Below are 23,584 nucleotides of genomic sequence, written 5' to 3'. Positions count from 1 at the left end.
GTTAATAAGTCAAAAGAGTCACTGTCATATGTAATAGACCCTATTGGGAATTTTGTATCATGTAAAAATAATTTATTGTAAGTCAAAAGTGTCAAAAGTCTCCCTCAAGGACAAAGTAGACCTACACGAGAAGAAGTTGACATGGAGAAGATAAGTCGACCCTATATACGGTTGTTCATCCTCCATAGAAGCCCATATATACAAGTTCAATCAACCTCATTTGAAGAAGACATCCAAGACATTCGATCAAGAAAGAGAAAGAAGTTTCATTATAAAGAGAAAGAAGTAAAAAGGAAATAAAAGATTTGAAGTCTAATTTTGGGCCACATTATCTCACACATGTGAAGAAATTAGGGCAAACTTTGCTGCAGCAAGGAACAAATTGCAAAAGGTTGAAGTTTGGGTTCAAAAGGATCAAATTTGGAAGCTAAGTTACCAAGGAGAAAGAATCACCCTAAGTGAAGGAGAGAGAAGGTATAATTCAGCCTCTATCACCCACATGTGTGAAATTGCAACTGCTACAGGAGGGAAGAAGAGTTGTAAAACTAATATAGAAGACAAAATTCTGAAATAAAGGTTGAAATCTGAAGTTTGAAGTTGTTGGACTAGTGTTGAATTTGTAGGAAGGAAACGCATCTAGAAAGAAGGTTGACTTGGTCTTGGAGGGGTCTTTGTCTTGGGTCTAAAAGGTCTTGGAATTCGTCATTTGAAGATTCTATAAGAAAAGAAGAATTCTTGTGGGCTTTCCTCTCTAGGAGAGGTTTTGGCCCTAGTGTTGAACCTCAGAATTACCCTTTCCTTAACATTTTTTCTCACCTTTTCCCTCACTTTCTCATAAGATTACAGACCCAATCAATGCTAAATGCTAGTTTTTGTCTTAAGGAAAGCATTAAAATGATCGCCATATTATATTTTCATGTTCTTTCTATTTGAATAGATTTTTGCAAATTAGCTACAGAGCGCAGCCTATTCTGCAGCTAACTGTGGATTCCATAGCTACTCTCATGGTTTGGCAGGTTCCAGGTGTCAAATGAAGAATTGGGCCACATGGGCATTTCTAGAATCATTTCCAAATGGATTCTATCCTATTCACTCGGTCCAGATCAATAGAAAAGCAAGCCTAAGGTCATGGTCAAAGATGGAGTCAAAATATGTTATCTGAAAGTAGTAGGACTCTTGATTTGCTCTTTCGTAGTTAATCAAGAGTCGAACAATTTTGTTGCAAATCTAATTCGAATTAGCCACCTGTAGATAATCAAAAGTTTAAGCAGTCCTATTGCAATTCGAATTAGCCACTTGTAGCAAGTTTATCTCATAAAGAGTCATGTTAAATTTAATTCGAATTAGCCACCTGTAGCAAGTTTATCTCATAAACAGTTATGTTATTTTCCTTTAAATATCGATTGCATGGAACCGAGAGGTACTTATAAGTTAGAAGGAATTACGTGTTAAGTTCAGGCTTTATGTTGATACTCTGTATTCAAACTTCGTTTTTTTCATAATACAAATTCCCTGTTGCCAATGATTGTTTAAAGTGCATCCTTAACTAGCTAGCATTCCAGCCACATCAGTTGCAGAGGACCCTAGCACTGAAGGAGGTTTTCATTTGTTGTTTTTAGTTCAATTTCCATTACTCTGTTTTCAACAAATCTGTTTTCTAAATTAGGATGATATTTCATTTCAGTTTTTAATCAATAGCATAATGATAAATCACAACTATGTAGCCTTGTTCTTCTAAGATATTTCGTGGAGAAAAACAACTCAATTTCCAAACTGAATTAAGATTGAAGTAATAAGAATACGCGATTGCTTAGTTTTCTTACTGTTTTGTCATTGATTTTCTTAGAACAGAATTGTCAATTAACTATGTTAATGGATGTTTTCAAAAGCCATTTCAAGATGATGATTATCCTAAACTAAATGGTTAAATGTCTAATTCATACAGTGATTTAATTTACTCAGTACATTGTTATTTTCCCAGGAACCTAGGAACTAAGGTATAATTGATTTCTTGCACAACACATCAAGAGGGTAATGCTTCACATTTGAATGTTGGAGAAAGTCAAAAATACATTAGTTGTTTATAGTTAGTTTTACATGCTTTAACCTTTTTTCTTTGAGATCCTCACTTAGTTGCATCACTGATATTCCCAAAATCATTTCAAGGAGACTAATTTAATCATATTCCAAAATTAAACGGTTGAATGTTTAATAAATGCAATTACTGAGTTACCTTCTGTATCAATTTAATTCTTGGTTTTAAGAATTAGATCCATGGATTAGGACTAATGATAAGATAAGATAGATGCTCTGTTTTTTTTATTAGGTTCTAACTAGCCAACAATTCTTGGTCCATTTTTAGGAAATTAGATTAACTTAGGAACATTTCCTTTCCTTTAAAATTCATTAGATTCACTTAAATTTTCTCATAGTTTTAGGTTCTAAATTCTTAGACATCAAAGAACAAAAACCCTCCAAAAACAACATAAAATACAAAACAACGAAGTAAGAAAAATTTTAACTAAGCACATATAGTGCACCACACTTCATCAACTTACAAACCTCGGTTGATAATTTGTGCAAGCATTTTAGGACACTAAATTGACTAAACACCTAGATAATATGCTATATCTTGTGTCCATTTGTGTTATATATATTCATAGTTTGGTATTTGTTTGATGATAATAACACTATAATAATCAATAGAAGAAAGCTACTAATTGCAAATACTACAAGTTGAAGTAAAGAACATCACAAGTAGTTATCAATGTAGAGAGAAGTAACCCTAATCTAGCTGCCATAGATTTCTCAACATGGTACCAAAGCTAAGGTGATATGAAGAAGCAGCTTGAATATCACTCAACTGGAGAAGGATACATAAGGATTGAATAACAAGAAGAAGAGCATCACTGGAGACCCAACCATCACATCACAAGGATAATATAATATTAAAGGAAGAACTCTTGAAAAGGAAGACCTCAAGGACCCTCCCTCCATGTTAAAAGAAGAAATCTACACATTTGGAGCACCTTGAGAAGTCTCTCACATTATACATCCAAAGGAAGCAATAATAACACTTTATCATCAAGGAAATAAAATAGATCTACCTCTTATTGAATAAAGGAACACAACTCAAACATCTTTGAAGAATATCATCTTATCTTGAAGAAGTAGAATTATCTTTTTGAAAAAGGAAGATCACCAATGAATCATCCAGTGGAAAATATCATCAAGGAGTCATATTCATTTGTTAAGTAAGTACTTTAAATTTATGTCTCAACCTATGAATACTTTCTAAAAGGATAACAATAAACTTATTGGGACATCAAACTACCTTGCATGGAATAAGGGAATAGATATAATTCTTACAAAGAATGAAGTTATTGAATATGTCATGGGCTCAATCACCAAACCTCCGCAAGAGAAATCTAACTATAAAAATATATGAAAGGATAAGGAAGGGCTCAAATAACCTTCAGTGAATCGATCAAGTATTCTTCATTCCCTGTGTAGAAAAATTGAATACATCAAAAAAACTCTATGACAAGTTGGTCGAATTATTCTTTGTGTGTATTGCAGGAGATATAATATCTTTAAGAACCAAACTATGAAAAATGAAAGTATCAAAGGAATAAGGGGTAGCCTCATATCTCATGAAGGTATATCAAATAAGAGATCAACTACAAGATCTAGGAGAAATAATATTAGATCCAGAGATGACCACTCTTGTACTCAATGCATTACTAGATGAATGGGGAAATTTTGTATCCAACATCTATGGAAAGAAGGAATCCACTCCATTCAATGATCCTTGGTCATTATGTAAGATTTTTGAAAACACATAAAGGAAAAGAATGATTTTGGATCAAATGAACAAACACAGGCATATGCAGCTATAACAAGGAAGAAAAGGAAATTTGGAAAGTTTGAGCCTCGAAAGAAAATTCAAAAGAAAATTAGCATGTCTAAGATTCAGTGCTATGAATGTAATGAATATGGATATACAAGAGGAATTTTCCTAAACTCAAGAAAAGGAAAAATAAAAGGAAAGAGAGAAGTGAATCCCATGTGATCGAAGAAGTAGAAAAACCAGAAGAGAAGAAATCAAAGAAGGAAGAAGTCACAAAGACCAATACTATTGAAGGTCTTACATACAATTTACTTTCAGTATATAGAAGTTAGCAAGTCATGGTAGGAAGTATTACAATCGTGATAAGATGTAGTATAGCATAATTGAGATGACATCATAGAAGCATGAAATGATAGCCAAAGTAGCGGTTTGAATGGTTAAAGAAAGCCATCTAGCAAGATAGAAAGAGAAGACTATCATCACACATCATCATCATTTGTAATAAGAAATTAAAAAATAAGGATCATCAAGATCCTCCATCTAAATATTTGTTAAAAGGTTTACCTCTACTTGGAAGAAGCAAGTGCCACATAGATAGTCTACAGTCCACCTAGTGTGGGATCCACAGTTTAGAAGGATGAAGGTATGATGACAAAGAAATGAAACATGACAATTTAACTGAAGCATTTTCATCTTCAAGCAAATAAATGGAAGTTGTTAAAGGAAGCCTATATGATCACATGAAGGAAGAGGTATGCATATATTTGTTAATTTTGATAGATGGACAAAATCCATGTCATCACTTAATTGAAAATAGTATGGTTAGAATGCTCCATCTCATGAACATGGTTAAAGGAGAAGGAACTCCTCCTTATGAATGATACAATGAAGGAATAAATACAATGTGCCTTGAAATCTTCTACATGATAGAATCAATATGAATATGACCTCATAAAAAATCTGAGGTGGTGGAGAAAAATCGTTCCTATGCAAAAGGAGATATGTATAGAAATCTTGAGGAAGTTGTATGTGAAAAAGATGATATAAGAGTTCGTGAAGATATATCTATACCTACTTAGATGAGACGATTGATAAACAATTGAAAAATTTAAGAAGGATTAGCTATGATACCTCCATAAAGAAGTTATGAAGACCCTAATAATTATGAGGAACCAGAAGAACCTTTGTAGTAAATACCTTTGAGATGGATTTGTACAATATGTAGGATGTTGATGTTCAAGAAGTTGACATTATGATGAAGGACCATCATTAAGAGGTAATTTTGATTTAATGATTCACTTTTGATTTTGAAATAGAGCATCTAGTTGGATTGGAATGAGGCTATCAAAAGAGGGTTGTAGAAATTCACCTACAACTAGTACATATAGACTTGGATGGAACATTTTGGAAGGAAAATGACTTGGAAAGAGGTATAAATATGAAGGATAGCCATATTTTTATGAAGATGGTCACTTTCCAATGAAAAGAAGGATGACATGACTAGCATTATTTTGTTCAACACAATGAAAAGGAAAGGGAAAGTGATGAGAAAGATTATTGAAAAACCTACGAAGAAGTTAAGAAAGAAGATGGCTTCATGATGAAGAATTTGAATTTCATCCATGACATGATGATGCAGAAAGTAGAAGCCATACTAGCATCTAAAAATACCATGATCTCCACCAAAGAGTAGATAACTATTGTTGGAAACAAGTCCCTAGTTAAGAGGGAGCTTGGGTATATTCCTTTTTTAGGAATGAGTAGATCCTCCCTAGTTAAGAGGGAGGGATAGACACATCATTCTTGTCTTCACATTATGAATAAAGAATGTAGGATTGGGTAAGCATCTAAGAACGTATACTTTTTGAGGATGAGGTAGGGAATTCAATAGGTAAGTGTAGTCGAAGAGGAAATTCCTTGAGGATGTGTAAATCCAAGACAGGAATGGTCCTAAAAGGACATACCTTGTGAGCATCTAGATGGGGTGTGTTCCTTGAGAGACAATGATGGAGGTGTCTATAAAGCATTTTCTCCCCAAAATTGTGCTCTAATCTAGTGGAGAGATAGAGTTGTTAGTCAAGGCCTTGCTATATGATAATGTTGGTTGATATGATAAATATGCACAAATAAAAGATGAAAATATAGCTTATGAGATGGCTTACCAATGTGACTCTTATTATAATAATTTTTCAGTGTGAGAATGTCCATATACTATGAATACCTCCCTAGTTAAGAGGGATTGTTGAAATATGTAACTAGGTTCTGTCTTCATAATATTTTATGTACTATTGATTTTATGTATTTGATGTAAAAGAAAAAAATTACTATTATTGTTATTTTTATATCATGGGCTTCATGCTCAAGGTCAATTTGTTTTAGGTCAAGTACCCATTGTGTCCTTCTAGGGTTTGTCATAGAGTTAAGAAGCCAAAAGAGTCATTGTCATATGTAATAGACCCTATTGGGAATTTTGTATCATGTAAAAAGAATTATTGTAAGTCAAAGGTGTCAAAAGTCTCCATCCACGACCGAGTCGGCCTACAAGAGAAGAAGTCAGCCTGCAGAAGATAAGTCGGCCCTATCTAGGGCTATTAGTCCTCCTTAGAAGCATATATATATATATATATATATATATATATATATATATATATATATATATATATATATATATATATATATATATATATATATATATATATATATATATATATATATATATATATATATATATATATAGTGTAATCGACCTCATTTGAAGAATACATACATTACATTCGATTAAGCAAGAGAAAGAAGTTCGATTATAAGGAGAAAGAATTCAAAAGGAAAGTGAAGTTTTGAAGTCTGATTTTGGGCCACATTATCTCACATGTGCAAATAGATTAGGGAAAACTTTGCTGCAACAAGGAAAATTTTGAAAAAGGTTGAAGTTTGGGTTCAAAAGTTCAAATTTGGAAGTCGAGTTAGCAAGGAGAAAGAAGCACCCTAAGTGAAGGAGAGAAAATGTATAATTTAGCCGCTATCACCCACATGTGCAAAATTGCAGTTGTTGCAAGAGGGTTGAAGAGTTGCAGAACTAAAATAGAAGTCAAAATTCTTATATAGAGGTCGAAATTTGAAGTTTGAAGTTGTTTGACTAATGTTTACTTTCTGGGAAGGAATATCATCTACAAATAAGGTTGACTTATTCTTGGAGGTGTATTTGTCTTGGGTCTAAATGGTCTCGGAATTCGTCATTTGAATATTCTATAAGAAGATAAGACTTTTTATGGGTTTCCTCTCTAGGAGAGGTTTTGGCCGTGGCTAGCAGCTTATATCCTATGACCAATTGTGTTATTGATCTTCATAGTTTGGTAGTTTTTTTATGATAAGAACATTATAATAATTAAGAGAAGAAAAAATATAATTGCAAATACTACAAGTTGAAGTAAAGAACATCACAAGCAGTTATCAAAGTAGAGAGAAATCACCCTAATCTAGATGCCATATATTTCTCCACACTGTAGAGGATTTGGCACTAGAAACTCAGGCATAGTTGACATAGGATATAGTTTTTTATAAGAGGTCTAAAACTATAAGCTATGGGAAATATGACCTTTCACATATTGGGTTGAAAGGACAACTTCACAACAAGGTTAAATGGTACTCCAAGGAAAAGGTAGAGGAAAAATTTACTAACCACATTTAGTAAAATATTTTGGGGACAAAAAGCCTCCAAAAATAGGGACACATGATTCAGATTGGATCATTGTATTATTTCACTTCCATATTTATGCTTTTAGAGTGGAAAAATTTGATTAATCATCTAACAATACCATCCTTACTAGTGCATCTCAGTTTGTTGAAATGTGGTTTGAAACCTCATAGAAGTAGTTTAAATAATTTTTTTTGGGGATAAAACATTTTTGTTTAAGTGGTTCACCCCATGGAACTATTTTACACATAGATCCCTTTCCAACAATCCAAAATTCACCTCAATCGGGGTATGCTTGCAAAAGTTATTCCACTTAGAAGTTTAACTTCTTGTTTTGACAAACATGATTCAATATGATGTAATGTAAACCTCCATTATTCTTAGAAAATGTGCTAGCCACATTATTATGACGAAGAAGATTCTAAAAGAGTTGATATTGTAACTCTAGTTAAGAGTTGAAGGAGTCAATATGAACCACTATTAGGCTATCAAGTTGTGTTATAACTAGGCCGCAAGGAGGAGAATGGGTTACATTCTATTTGAGGTAATTTTGTTCCATAGATGAATAGAGTAGCTCGGCCAAACCACCATTGCATTCAACCTTGCTTAGTAGTGGTACCTTTCTCCAAATGAACTCCCTAACCTAGTAACCCAAATTGCATTTTGACACCTATGTGATTGCATCCTTCTTGCAATGGGGAGTTATAGTCTACATCCTAGAGTTAATCCTCATACATATTTTGTCATCATGTTGAAAACTGACCCTGCAATCTCCCACATTATTTCTCAATATGTTATTTTTCAAGTTATCACATATCATAAGTAATACACTTCATACATACTATGATAATTCTTCATTTTTATACCTTCATTCAACAAACCTTAAGGAGATTACTTCCCATGCACTTGTCACTTCTTTCATTTTTAGTTTTCACCCCCAACATTTCATTCATATGGTTTCCCACTGTGACATTTATCTCTTCTCATTCCTATTAATTTTCTACCTAGTTTCCATCTTGGGATTTAGTTTAGATATTGCGTCTCTTGACACAATATTGTTTAATATGAACCTTGTGTTGGAAAATACTTGGGGGGGTGAATCAGTATTCCTTAGCAATTAGCACTTTTAAATCTTTTTAGAGCATTAGTTAATCTTCAATTATCATTAATGTTTATGCAGTAACAACAGTGAATAAAAGAACACAAGGGGCACAAAAATTTTAAGTGGAAAACCCCCTCCGAGTTAAAAACCATCGAACGCTTTTCCAATAATTCTTTAATCTTCAACTCCAATTGAAAAGAAATCTCCAACTTCCTAGAATCTAGAAAACCATTCTTCTCCAGCTCCCACTAGATGGACGCTCCAATGCCCAAGATTCTTCAGTAGTTAACTGAACAGATGCCCCAACACCAAATGAGCTACAACTCACCCTATCACCACCCTACCACCCTGAAGTTTTCACGAGCTTGAACCTATTGGTGACTTCATGCACCAGCCTAGCACCACCCTACCACCGTATAGAAGAATAAAAGAAGAATGGACTCCCGTACCAGGGAAAATGGTCCACTTTACAATGATATAGAATGATGTAGAAGAATAAGACACATTATACCATAACCCCAACTATGACAAAACCACCTAATGATGATCCTTGACCCCCTTACACTACCTCTTCAACTCTTGGCAGATAGACAATTGTACAACTTTTACAATGATTCTTTTACAATGACTCTATACAATGATACTTTTACAATGTCTGTATGCAGTGCTGCCCACTTGAAGACTTCATGTGGTGAACTTCTTGATAATGTTATGCACCTTGATTGCTGCTCTTGTCATGCTACCCTTTCTCACTCTTCATAACATTAGATTATGCATTGATTCTTCTCTTAATGAATATATAATACCTGCAAAAATTCTTCAAGGAAATACCCGTGACATGATAATAGCAAAACTTACCTCATCCTACAAAACATATGTCAGTGCTAAACAAAAACAACAAATTAGAATACAAATAACCTAATGAAATTAAGAGATGAACATGCATATACAGAAGATACTTACCTGTAGCTTACCTCTGCTGCACCTTGCTCTTTGCTACCCTAGAAAGTTTTGGTCCTTTGCACCCCTTGACAGCACTTGATCTAGTTTTTTCTTGCCTTCTAGGAGCACGATATTTAATCTGATGCATCTTTGTGATTTCAAATCTCCAATATGTGATATTCGGTCTTGTAGCATCCCTCTGAGTCTTCTTTCCAATGCCATAGGTCTAACCCGATTTCAACTCTTCAAGACAAAGTTATGCCCAATCTCTCACAATGACCTAATTATGGACTAGTTCAGTAGAGCGAACTTTTACGGATTTCCAAGTGTCATTGTTTCCTCCTTTGGCTCTGAAATTGATACATGTAAAACTAAAGTCCATGCACTATCTACCACTTTTTATAGAATTCAAATTCTCTTCTCAGATAGAGAGTTATGATGATTTTCCCAAGGTCACTTCTTTGAGATGAAATTCGGGAGCCTGCAAAAACCCTAACTTCCACAGATCATATATCCGAAAATATAGTGAACCAATTGAAATTTGGTCACGATGTTCATTAGGATTTCGAATCAAATGGGTTTTTAGCTCAAAATCTAAGACTATGCAAAAATGAAGTTATAGCGAAAATGCCACGATCGCTTCATTTGGACGATATATGAGATTTCTTTTTATAGAGTTGAGAGGGGCTTCTATAGAGAATTATGGAGGGATTTTAGGAGATTAAAAAATTATTAATTAATGACTATTCAATGACCAAAACCAATTATGAGTGCCATGCCACAACCCCATAGGGTTTTAGCCCACTAACTGGGGTTACTAACTTCAAACATGAATATCTCTCAAACTGTGAAGAATTACTTGGCGTGCCATTTATCAACGCAAAATATCTCGATGAGCAGAATCTATCTAGAAGATCGTTGACTCAAAATAGAGTAAGTTGTCAAGTCAAAATTCCCTTGCAATATCAGGGTAGCCCCTGGTGCTCCTTGGGTTGACATCAATGACAACCTCAGATCATCTTTAGATCAACAATCTCCCCCTTTCGCATTGATGGCAACACAAGTACTACCCCCGTGATCAGGGCACCTATTCCTACTGCCTTCTCTCCCCCTTTGACATCAATGGCAAAGGGTAACTCCCCTTAATACACAACCATCCTATACACACTTCCACTCCCCCTTTATTTTCTGAATAAGGAAAATCTAATGAGAACTTGGGAGAATCCCAAGCTTCTGGCGAAGATATTCCAATGTGTCACAAGCTAAAGGTTTAGTGAAGATATTAGCGATTTTTTTTTTGTACCAACATATTCAAGCTTGATATTGTTTTCGGCGACCTACTCTCTAATGAAATGATATTTAATTGGAATGTGCTTCATTTTGGAATGCGTCATAGGATTCATGGAGATACTGATGGCACTAGTGTTATCTCAAAATATGGCAATAAACTCATCAAACTTGATCTGAAGATCTTGAAAAGTTTTCTTCATCTAGAGAACTTGAGTAAAATAATTTGCTATCGCGATATATTCTACTTCTATTGTGGGTAACGAGATTGAGGTTTTCTTTTTGCTCAACCATGATACGAGACAACCACCTAGATAGAATGCTACTCCACTAGTACTCTTACGATCATCAACGCTTCCTGCCCAATCTGCATTTGTAAAAGCTTGAAAAATGAGATTGTTGCCTTTGGGATACCACAAGCCATATTATGTTGTTCCCTTTAGATATCGAAGAATTCTTTTGACAAAAATAATATGTGATTCTTTTGGTGTTGCTTGGAATCTTGTTGCTTGTCCAACTGCTTGCATAACATCTGGCTGGGAGGCTGTTACATATAGAAGACTACCAATCATAGATCTATGCAACCTCTGATCCACATCCTTAGATGCGTCGTCTATACTCAATTTTCAACTTGTTACCTTCGGAGTAAGGACAGGTTTGAAATCTTCCATTTTGAATTTCTTGAGAATTTCCTTGATGTACTTGGCTTGACATATAAATATTCCTTTCTCTTGTTGAGAAATTCGAAGCCCTAAGAGGTATTTCAACTCACCAAGTAAAGACATCTCGAACTCACTTTGCATCTTTGTAGCAAAGTTCTTACTTAGTCTATCATCATTGCTACCAAAGATTATATCATCCACATATACCTCAACGCTTGTTAAATTATCTTTATCTATTTGAATGTAAATATTGCTATCAGTAGTACCTTTCTAAAACCCTTTTTGACGTAGATATTTGTCAAGACGAGCATACCATGCTCTGGGAGCCTGCTTGAGACCATACAAAGCCTTCTTTAACCTGCAAACATAGTCTTCTTTTTCTGATAGTAGAAAACCTTCAAGTTGTTTGATGTAAACTTATTCTTCTAATTCTCCATTCAAAAATGTTGACTTGACATCCATTTGGTAGAATTTTATTTTTCTTGAACATGCATAGGTGAGAAACATCCAGATGGCTACCATTCTGGAAACTGGTGCAAATGTTTCGTCGAAATCAATTCCTTCCACTTGTGCATATCCTTTGCCGACCAATCTTGTCTTGTTCCTGGTAACCTGTAATCCTTAAACTGTTTTTCTCCCTCTAAATCTTTAATGAAACTACCATCTTGTTCAAACTACCTTCCTGTCAATCGTAGACTTGTGCCATATACTGCTGCATAGACTCCTCTTGTACAAACATTAAGGAGTTGACAAGCCAGATTGTTCAAAATAATTAGCCACCTAATGGGCCATCTTGAATTGAGTCATTAGCTAAAGCAACTGCTACTTCCTCATCACCTTTTGCTTTTACAAATACTGAAAGCATAACTGTTGAAACCTTGTTATCTGCTTTGTCTTCTTGTACCTGTTTCCTTTTCCAAGCCTTCTTATTCCTGCGATCTCAAGCCGTGTGCCCATAGTTATGACACTTGAAGCATACAATGTTGTCCATATGCGATTCCATATGATACCTACAACCACAAGTGCTATTGCCATAGTTATGGCATTTGAAACATTCAATATTTGGCCCATCTAGCACGTATTCTCTTCTGAAAAAATCATCGTGGAACCTGTCTCATGATCCTACAAATTTGCTTCTAGGGTTTTGCAGATAATGATTGTACCTATCAAAAAATTCACAATCCCTAGTGATATGTCCATAGTTAGCACATAAAAAGCAATAACCATTAAATAAATGAACATACATGGAAGATTTTTCATTCTTCTTTAGAGGCAGTGTTGTAGTTTTTGTGGTCCTTTATTTTTTATTGCTTTGGTCTTGTTCTTTGGAGTTGCAAAATTCTTCTGTGGCTTTTCACTTTGATCAAATTCTTTCTTAGAATCACCCTGTGAAGTTGTGAAGATTGTACCTTCATCAATTGGAGCTTTACCATCTTTAATTGCCTTCATTTTCACTTCTTCATATATCTTACTTGTAAGTATTCTTTTTACGATCCCTTAAGTTTGTTGATCTCATCACGAGTTGCATCAAGTTCTTCTTGCTTTTGAGCAAGTTCTTCTTGAAATCATCTTTTCAATATCTTCCTTCTTTTTTCAGCCTCCTCAACCTGTAGCTTGAGAAGAGTGGTCTTCTCTACTTCTCTATTGAGAACTTGTATCTGTTCCTTCTGCTTCTCATTTTCAATCCTGAGCCTGATTATTTCTATTGAAGATGTTTCTAATTCATTTTTCTTTTGGTCAATGGCGGATATGTATCTTTTATCAGATTCCTTCCTTTCAATTTCTACTTCCTGCATCTGTTGTGTGATCTTGACAATCTTTGCAAATGTTGTGTCGAGTTATTGTTGCTTCTGTTGGACTTCTCTCTTGAGGTCTCATGTCGTTGTATTATTGATTTCTTCCAACTTCTTTTGAAGTGACTCTTCAATACATTTGTGTTCTTCAACTTCAATTTTGAGACCTTAAACTTGTTCTTCAAGAGTACTGGAACAGATCTTCTCAACCTTGAGCTCTTTTATAAGCTTGATTGCCTCCTTAGAAAATTCTTCTATGGTCAACCCTTCTTCATCATACTCGGAAGGATCAGAGTTTTCAATAACATCTTGACCTGATTTCTTTGTTGAATAGAGATTATGAAGCTTTTCCCAAAGAGCTTTAGCTGTTGAACATTGACCATACTCCATGTGCCTGCAAAGATACTTCCATCACGGATTCCCATATCCAATAATTATCTGCATCAAAATCAAGGGTTGGTACACAATACTCACTTTCTTGAGATTTTGTTGTACCTATACCTTCCTTTGAAATCCTTGTAACCCACTTCTTTGACTTTCCCATCTCTATGCTCTGAAAATTGACTTCTAGCAGTTAAGCTGTTACTAAAGGAACCAAGCTTCGATACCAATTGTTGGAAAATACTAAGGGGTGGGGGGGGGGGGGGGGGGGTGTGAATCAGTGTTCCTTAGTAATTATCACTTTTAAATATTTTCAGAGCATTAGTTAATCTTCAATATCATGAATGTTTATGCAATAACAATAGTGAATAAAAGAACACAGGAGGCACAAAAATTTTAGGTGGAAAACCCCCTCTGGGTCAAAAACCACCAAACGCTTTTCTAATAATTCTTTAATCTTCAACTCCAAATGAAAAGAAAGATCCAACTTCCTAGAATCTAGAAAAGCATTCTTCTCCAACTCCTACTGGATGGATGCTCCAACGCTCGAGATCCTTCAGTAGTTAACTGAATGGATGCCCCAACACCCAATGAGCTACAACTCACCCTAGCACCACCCTACCACCCTGAATTTTTCACAGGCTTGAACCTGTTGGTGACTTCTTGCACTAGCCTAGAACCACCCTACCACCCTATAGAAGAATAAAAGAATAATGGACTCCCATACCGGGGAAAATGGTCCACTTTACAATGATATAGAATGATGTAGAAGAAGGATACACACTAGACCATAACCCCAACTATGACACAACCACCTAATGATGATCCTAGACCTCCTGACACTGCCTCTTCAACTCTTTGCAGATAGACACTTGTACAAATTTTACAATGACTCTATACAATGATACCTTTACAATGTCTATATGCAGTGCTGCCCACTTGAATACTTCATGTGGTGAACTTCTTGTTGTTGTTCTGCACCTTGATTGCTACTCTTATTAGACTACCCTTTCTCTTGATGATTATATAATACCTGCAAAACGTCTTCAAGGAAATACCCATGACATGATAATAGCAAAACTTACCTCATCCTGCAGAGCATATGTCAGTGCTAAACAAAAACAACAAATTAGAATACAAAGAACCTAATGAAATTAAGAGATGAACGTGCATATACAGAAGATACTTACCTGTAGCTTACCTCTACTGCATCATTTTACTGCACATTTCTCTTTGCTGCCCTAGAATGTCTTGGTCCTTTGCACCCCTTGACAGCGCTTGATCTAGTTTTTTCTTGCCTTCTAGGAGCACAATATTTAATCTGATGTGTCTTTGTGATTTCAGATACCCAATATGTGATCTTCGGTCCTGTAGTATCCCTTTGAGTCTTCTTTCCAGTGCCACAGGTCTAACCCAATTTGGACTCTTCAAGACAAATTTATGTCCAATCTCTCACAATGACCTAATTATGGACTAGTTTAGTAGAGCGAACTTTTACGGATTTCCAGGTGTCATTGTTTCCTCCTTTGGCTCCGAAATTGATACACGTAAAACTAAAGTCCATGCACTATCTACCACTTTTTATAGAATTCCAATTCTCTTCTCAAATAGAGAGTTATGACAATTTTCCCAATCTCACTTCTTTTAGATGAAATTCGGGAACCTGCAAAAACCCTAACTTCCACGGATCATATATCCGAAAATATAGTGAACCAATATTTGAAATCTGGTCACAACGTTCATCAGGATTTCGAATCAAATGGATTTTCAGCTCAGAATCTAAGACTATGCAGAGATTAAGTTATAGCGAAAATGCCACAATCGCTTCATTTGGACGATATATGAGATTTCTTTTTATAGAGTTGAGAGGGGTTTCTATAGAGAATGATGGAGGGATTTTAGGAGCTTAAAAATTTATTAATTAATGACTATTCAATGACCAGAACCAATTATGAGTGTCATGCCACAACCCCATAGGGTTTTAGCCCACTGACTAGGGTTACTAACTTCAAACATGAATATCTCTCAAACTGTGAAGAATTACTTGGCGTGCCATTTATCAACGCAAAACATCTCGATGAGTAGAACCTATCTAGAAGATCCTTGACTCAATATAGAGTAAGTTGTCAAGTCAAAATTCCCTTGCAATATTAGGGTAGCCCCTGATTCTCCTTGGGTTGACATCAATGACAACCTCAGATCATCTTTAGATCAACAATCTCCCCCTTTGGCATTGATGGCAACACAAGTACTACCCCGTGATCAGGGCACCTATTCCTATTGCCTTCTCTCCCCCTTTGACATCAATGGAAAGGGGTAACTCCCCCTGATACACAACCATCCTATGGACCCATACACACTTCCACTCCCCATTTATTTTCTGAATAGGGAAAATCTATTGAGAAATTGGGAGAATCCCAAGCTTCTGGCGAAGATATTCCAATGTGTCACGAGGTAAAGGTTTAGTGAAGATATCAGCGATTTTTCTTTTGTACCAACATATTCAAGCTTGATATTGTTTTCGGCGACCTTCTCTCTAACGAAATGATATTTAATCGGAATGTGCTTCATTTTGGAATGCATCACAATATTCATGGAGATACTCATGGCACTGGTGTTATCTCGAAATATGGGAATAAGCTCATCAAACTTGATCTGAAGATATTGAAAAGTTTTCTTCATCTAGAGAACTTGAGTACAACAATTTGTTGCCGCGATATATTCTTCTTCTATTGTGGATAACGAGATTGAGGTTTTCTTTTTTCTCAACCATCATACAATACAACCACCTAGATAGAATGTTGCTCCACTAGTACTCTTACGATCATCAACGCTTCCTGCCCAATCTGCATTTGTAAAGGCTTGAATAATGAGATTGTTGCCTTTGGGATACCACAAGCCATATTATGTTGTTCCCTTTAGATATCGAAGAATTCTTTTGACAACAATAATATGCGATTCTTTTGGTGTTGCTTGGAATCTTGCTACTTATCCAACTACTTGCATAACATCTAGCTAGGAGGCTGTTACATATAGAAGACTACCAATCATAGATCTATGCAACCTCTGATCCACATCCTTAGATGCGTCGTCTATGCTCAATTTGCAACCTATTACCTTCGTAGTAAGGATGGGTTTGCAATATTCCATTTTGAATTTCTTGAGAATTTCCTTGATGTACTTGGCTTGACATATAAATATTCCTTTCTCTTGTTGAGAAATTCGAAGCCCTAAGAGGTATTTCAACTCACCAAGTAAAGACATCTCGAACTCACTTTACATCTTTTTAGCAAAGTTCTTACTTAGTCTATCATCATTGCTACAAAGATTATATCATCCACATGTACCTCAACGATTGTTAAATTATCTTTATCTATTTGTATGTAAATATTGCTATCAGTAGTACCTTTCTTAAACCCTTGTTGATGTAGATATCTGTCAAGACGAGCATACCATGCTCTAGGAGCCTGCTTGAGACCATACAGAGCCTTCTTTAACCTGCAAACATAGTCTTCTTTTTCTGATAGTAGAAAAACTTAATGTTGTTTGATGTAAACTTCTTCTTCTAATTCTCCATTCAAAAATGTTGACTTGACATCCATTTGGTAGAATTTTGTTTTTCTTGAACATGCATAGGTGAGAAACATCCAGATCGCTTCCATTCTGGCAACTGGTGCAAATGTTTCGTCGAAATCAATTCCTTCCACTTGTGCATATCCTTTCTAGACTAATCTTGTCTTGTTCCTAGTAACTTGTAATCCTTCAACTGTTTTGCTCCCCCTAAACCTTTAATGAAACTGCAATCTTGTTCAAACTACCTTCCTATCAATTGTAGACTTGTGCCATATACTACTGCATAGACTCCTCTTGTACAAACATTAAGGAGTTAACAAGACATATTGTTCAAAATAGTTAGTCACCTAATGGGCCATCTTGAATTGAGTCATTATCTGAAGCAACTGCTAATTCCTCATGACCTTTTGCTTTTACAAATACTAAAAGCATAACTGCTGAAACCTTGCTATCTGCTTTGTCTTCCTGTACCTGTTTCCTTTTCCAAACCTTCTTATTCCTGCGATCTCGAGCCATGTGCCCACAGTTATGACACTTGAAGCATTCAATGTTGTCCATATGTGATTCCATATGATATCTGCAACCACGAGTGCTATGGCCATAGTTATGGCATTTGAAACATTCAATATTTGGCCCATCTAGCACGTATTCTCTTCTAAAAAAATCATTGTGGAACCTATCTCGTGATCCTGCAAACTTGCTTCTAGGGTTTTGCAGATAATGATTGTACCTATCAAAAAATTCACAATCCCTAGTGATATGTCCATAGTTAGCACATAAAAAGGAATAACCATTAAATAAACGAACATACCTGGAAGATTTTTCATTCTTATTTAGAGGCAGTGTTGTAGTTTTTTGTGGTCCTTTGTTTTTTATTGCTTTGGTCTTGTTCTTTGGAGTTGCAACATTCTTCTTTTGCTTTTCACTTTGATCAACTTCCTTCTTAGAATCGTCCTGCGAAGCTGTGGAGCTTGTACCTTCATCAATTGGAGCTTTACCATCTTTAGTTGCCTTCATTTTCACTTCTTCATCTGTCTTACTTGTAAGTATTCTTTTTACGATCCCTTAAGTTTGTTGATCTCAACACGAGTTGCATCAAGTTCTTCTTGCTTTGAGCAATATCTTCTTGAAATCGTCTTTACAAGCTCTTCCTTCTTTTTTCAACCTCCTCAACCTGTAGCTTGAGAAGAGTGGTCTTCTCTACTTCTCTGTTGAGAACTTGTATCTGTTCCTTTCACTTCTCATTTTCAATCCTGAGCTTTCTTATTTCTATTCAAGATGTTTCTAATTCCTTTTTCTTTTGGTCGACAGCAGATATGTATCTTTTATCAGATTCCTTCCTTTCAATTTTTTGCTTCCTGCATCTGTTATGTGATCTTGATAATCTCTGCAAATCCTGTGTCGAGTTCTTGTTGCTTCTGTTGGACTTCTCTCTTGAGGTCTCGTGTCGTTGTATTATTGATTTCTTCCAACTTCTTTTTAAGTGACTCTTCAATACATTTGTGTTCTCAAACTTCAATTTTGAGACCTTGAACTTGTTCTTCAAGAGTACTGGAACGGATCTTCTCAACCTTGAGCTCTTTTATAAGCTTGATTGCCTCCTTAGAAAATTCTTCTATGGTCAACCATTCTTCATCATACTCGGAAGGATCAGAGTTTTCAATAACATCTTGACATGATTTCTTTGTTGAATAGAGATTATGAAGCTTTTCCCAAATAGATTTAGCTTTTGAACATTGACCAACTTTTGTTTTCATAGAATTTGGAAAAACATTCAAAATTACGTTTATGGCCTTTGAATTGTACATTTTAGATTCGTCGATAGATGTGTCTCTAGAAGCAATTGATTCCCATACTCCATGTGCCTGCAAAGATACTTCCATCCTGGATTCCCTTATCCAGTAATTATCTGCATCAAAATCAGGGGTTGGTACACAATACTCACTTTCTTGAGATTTTGTTGTACCTGTAACTTCCTTTGAAATCATTGTAACCAGCTTCTTTGACTTTCCCATCTCTATGCTCTGAAAACTGACTTCCAGCGGTTAAGCTGTTACTAAAGGAACCAAGCTCCGATACCAATTGTTGGAAAATATTGGGGGGGTCAATCAGTGTTCCTTAGCAATTAGCACTTTTAAATCTTTTCAGAGCATTAGTTAATCTTCAATTATCATTAATGTTTATGCAATAACAACAGTGAATAAAAGAACACATGAGACACAAAAAATTTAGGTGGAAAACCCCCTCCGGGTCAAAAACCACCGAACGCTTTTCTAATAATTCTTTAATCTTCAACTCCAATTGAAAAGAAAGATCCAAATTCCTAGAATCTAGAAAAGCATTCTTCTCCAACTCCCACTGGATGGACATTCCAACACTCGAGATTCTTCAGTAGTCAATTGAACGGATGACCCAACACCCAATAAGCTACAACTCACCCTAGCACCACCCTACCACCCTGAACTTTTCACAGGTTTGAACCTGTTGGTGACTTCTTGCACTACCGTAGCACCACCCTACCACCCTATAGAGGAATAAAAGAATAATGGACTCTCATACAGGGGAAAATGGTCCACTTTACAATGATATAGAATGATGTAGAAGAAGAAGACACACTAGACCATAATCCCAACTATGACACAACCACCTAATGATGATCCTAGACCTCCCGACACTGCCTCTTCAACTCTTTGCAAATAGACACTTGTACAAATTTTACAATGACTCTATACAATGATACTTTTACAATGTCTGTATGCAGTGCTGCCCACTTGAAGACTTCATGTGGTGAACTTCTTGTTGTTGTTCTGCACCTTGATTGCTACCCTTTCTCACGCTTCATAACATTATATTATTCATTGACTCTTCTCTTGATGAATATATAATACCTGCAAAAAGTCTTCAAGGAAATACCCATGACATGATAATAGCAAAACTTACCTCATCCTGCAGAGCATATGTCAGTGCTAAACAAAAACAAAAAATTAGAATACAAAGAACCTAATGAAATTAAGAGATGAACATTCATATACAGAAGATACTGACTTGTAGCTTACCTATGTTGCATACTTGTACTGCACCTTGCTCTTTGCTGCCCTAGAAAGTCTTGGTCCTTTGCACCCCTTGACAGCGCTTGATCTAGTTTTTTCTTGCCTTCTAAGAGCACGATATTTAATCTAATGTGTCTCTATGATTTCAGATCCCCAATATGTGATCTTCGGTCCTATAGTATCCCTTTGAGTCTTCTTTCCAGTGCCACAGGTCTGACCCAATTTGGACTCTTCAAGGCAAATTTATGTCCAATCTCTCACAATGACGTAATTATGGACTAGTTCAGTAGAGCAAACTTTTACGGATTTCCAGGTGTCAACGTTTCCTCCTTCGGCTCTGAAATTGATACAAAGAAAACTACAGTCCGTGCACTATCCGCCACTTTTTACAGAATTCCAATCCTCTTCTCAGATAGAGAGTTATGACTATTTTCCCAAGATCACTTCTTTGAGATGAAATTCGGGAGCCTGCAAAAACCCTAACTTCCACAGATCATATCTCTGAAAATATAGTGAACCAAGATCTGAAATTTGGTCACAACGTTCATCAGAATTGTAAATCAAATGGGTTTTCATTTCAAAATCTAAGACTTCGCAGAAATGAAGTTATATTGAAAATTCCACGATCACTTCATTTGGAGGATATATGATATTTCTTTTTATAGAGTTGAAAGGGGCCTCTATAGAGAATGATGGAGGGATTTTAGGAGCTTAAAAAAATATTTATTAATGACTATTCAATGACCAAAACCAATTATGAGTGCCATGCCACAACCCCATAGGGTTTTAGCCCACTGACTGGGGTTTAACTTCTAACATGAATATCTCTCAAACCGTGAATAATTACTTGGCGTGCCATATATCAATGGAAACATCTCAACAAGTAGAATCTATCTAGATGATCCTTGACTCAAAATAGAGTAAGTTGTCAAGTCAAATTTCCCTTGCAAGATCAGGGTATCCCCTGGTGCTACTTGGGTTGACATCAATGACAACCTAAGATCATCTTTAGGTCAACACCTTGTCCCCTCTTGGTGATTGTTCACCCTCCCTTGGTAGTCCTTTAGAAATACAAGGAGGGCCTTGTACTTCCTATTTTTACTTTTTTGGAAACATTCCTTTGTCACCTTTATTAAAATAATATATAGTGAGTCTCCCTTGTCTCCTATGGAGTGCAATTAGTTATTCTTGAGTCTTGCTACAATTGTTGGTTACCTCCATGAATCTTTTCCATTCAAATTATATATATCCTCCACTTGTCCCCATTTTACTAATTTCCCATTGAATAACCTATTTCCTAGTAAATGATTATTACCCATGGAATACTTTGAATTGCTACCAACATCCAACATCCACTATCCCAAATTTTTAGGACTATACCAAAGAGGATCCCTCCAATCATATCCTAGTTGATAGAAGAGGTTGGTGGTCATGCCCAACTAGCAAGACCACATGGGTGTCATTCAATCACTAGGATTATTGAGTGGTATAGGATACTCAAGTAGAAAAAAAAATCTGGCTCCATGACAGATGGTATTAGAGCCAAGTTTGAATGTGGGAATTAAGGAAGTGAATCTTCACCATTAACAACCCTTTCATTGGAGGACCTAATGGGGTTGCATTAACAAGGACATCAACAATTAAAGTGGGAAGAATGTAAGGACTCTACTTAAGGTGCCACCAGTAATGACATAACAAGTGGCATGTTGTGCAAACTTGACAAAGGGTGCACGGTGAGTCTATACATTTTGGTAACCTTGGTGATCAACATACAAGTAGTTGTAATAAGTTGGTTAAGAAAATGTATTATCCCAAAGGCTAGGAGGTGCAAGGATGTCTAAGTAAGTAAGGAAAATGATTAATAAGGTGTTAGTTTATGCTTTAATGTAATTTGGAAATGTGATATATTCTATGTTGTCCATGGCAAGGAAAAAATGTCAATAAGTGTCTTAAATTATGTGGATGCCTTGTGAAATAGGGATATGATCTTTAAGGACTCTAATTTCTTGGCCTAGATGGATGAAAAGATGGTATCATATTGGATAGTTGGTTGTTCAAGTATTTCTTTCTTAGGTGAGTAAATGGTTCAAAATTATATAGGATTGGGTGTGATGGTGTAGCATCACCTATGATGAAGTAACCACTTCAACATTCTACACACTATAAGGTGTTTGGATTGGGTTTTCTTAGGACATGTTAATTAGGCATAGTATTGAGGATACAAGTGGTTGATGGCCATGAAAAACTAGAAAGGCCACACTATTGTTATAAGGTAGGATTATTGAGTAGTATGGGGCACTAAAATAGAATGAAAATATAGCCTTATGACAATAGAGATAAGGATGATCAATAATTTTCAGCTTTAATCATCATACTACTTTTGGAGAGATAATGTATTTACAGATTCTAATATCAAAGATAATGTGTACAAGATGTCCTTTAAATTAAAACATGGAATGAAATAATCTCTTTCACACTTCTTCCTCTATTGTTGTTGTAGTCAATATTTGTTGGACTTGCTTTATCACTATCGAAGTTTGTGAGATTGACACACACTCAAGTAAAACATTATAGTTTTATTACATTGGTGCTATGATTGGATTGCTAGAGTTTACTACAAGATTTGTTGGAGGTTCAGGGTCAATGTCAATGTTCTTATTCATCTTTATAATCATAGTTCATTTTTGTGCTTTATAAAAGTCATCTATAATGGTGGTTGTTTACTGATGGTTACAACACATTCTTAGGGTAGGATTCTTGAAACTTTTGTTACCTTAAAATCCTTATCATTGTTGGTTCTAGTTCCAATGGATACTTCCTCTACCTTTGTATTTATATGTAATAAGGATGGACTCAAGTAGTCCTATGTCAAATTGATTATCAACTTATGATGTTTCCCTTTTTCTCAACCATTGTGGCTCTTGAACTTCTCTTCCAATTTTATTGTAAAATAATGAGAATTAGCCAAGATAATTAAGAATTTTGTTTCTTCCTTCATGCGAAAACACAAACTTGCGTTTAAATTTCATATCCATCAATGGCTCATGGATTTTATCTTACACTTAAATTAAAATTCAACAACATTTTATACTAAATTCTATAACAAAGTGACTTTGCATCTGATGCAACTGCTAAATTGCATTTATTCATGATCAAGGTGACCTACACGGTATAGTTTCTCTCTCATAGTTATAATGAATCCTCCCTGAGTGGATATGGGTTATGTACTTCCTCTCTCAAATGATTGAAA

This window comes from Pinus tabuliformis, chromosome 7 (assembly GCF_031772625.1).
Source record: "Pinus tabuliformis cultivar Carrire ecotype Pingquan chromosome 7, CPIR1, whole genome shotgun sequence".
Taxonomy (NCBI): domain Eukaryota; kingdom Viridiplantae; phylum Streptophyta; class Pinopsida; order Pinales; family Pinaceae; genus Pinus; species Pinus tabuliformis.
The sequence above is the reverse complement of the archived record's forward strand: the minus strand, read 5'-3'. Positions refer to the sequence as shown.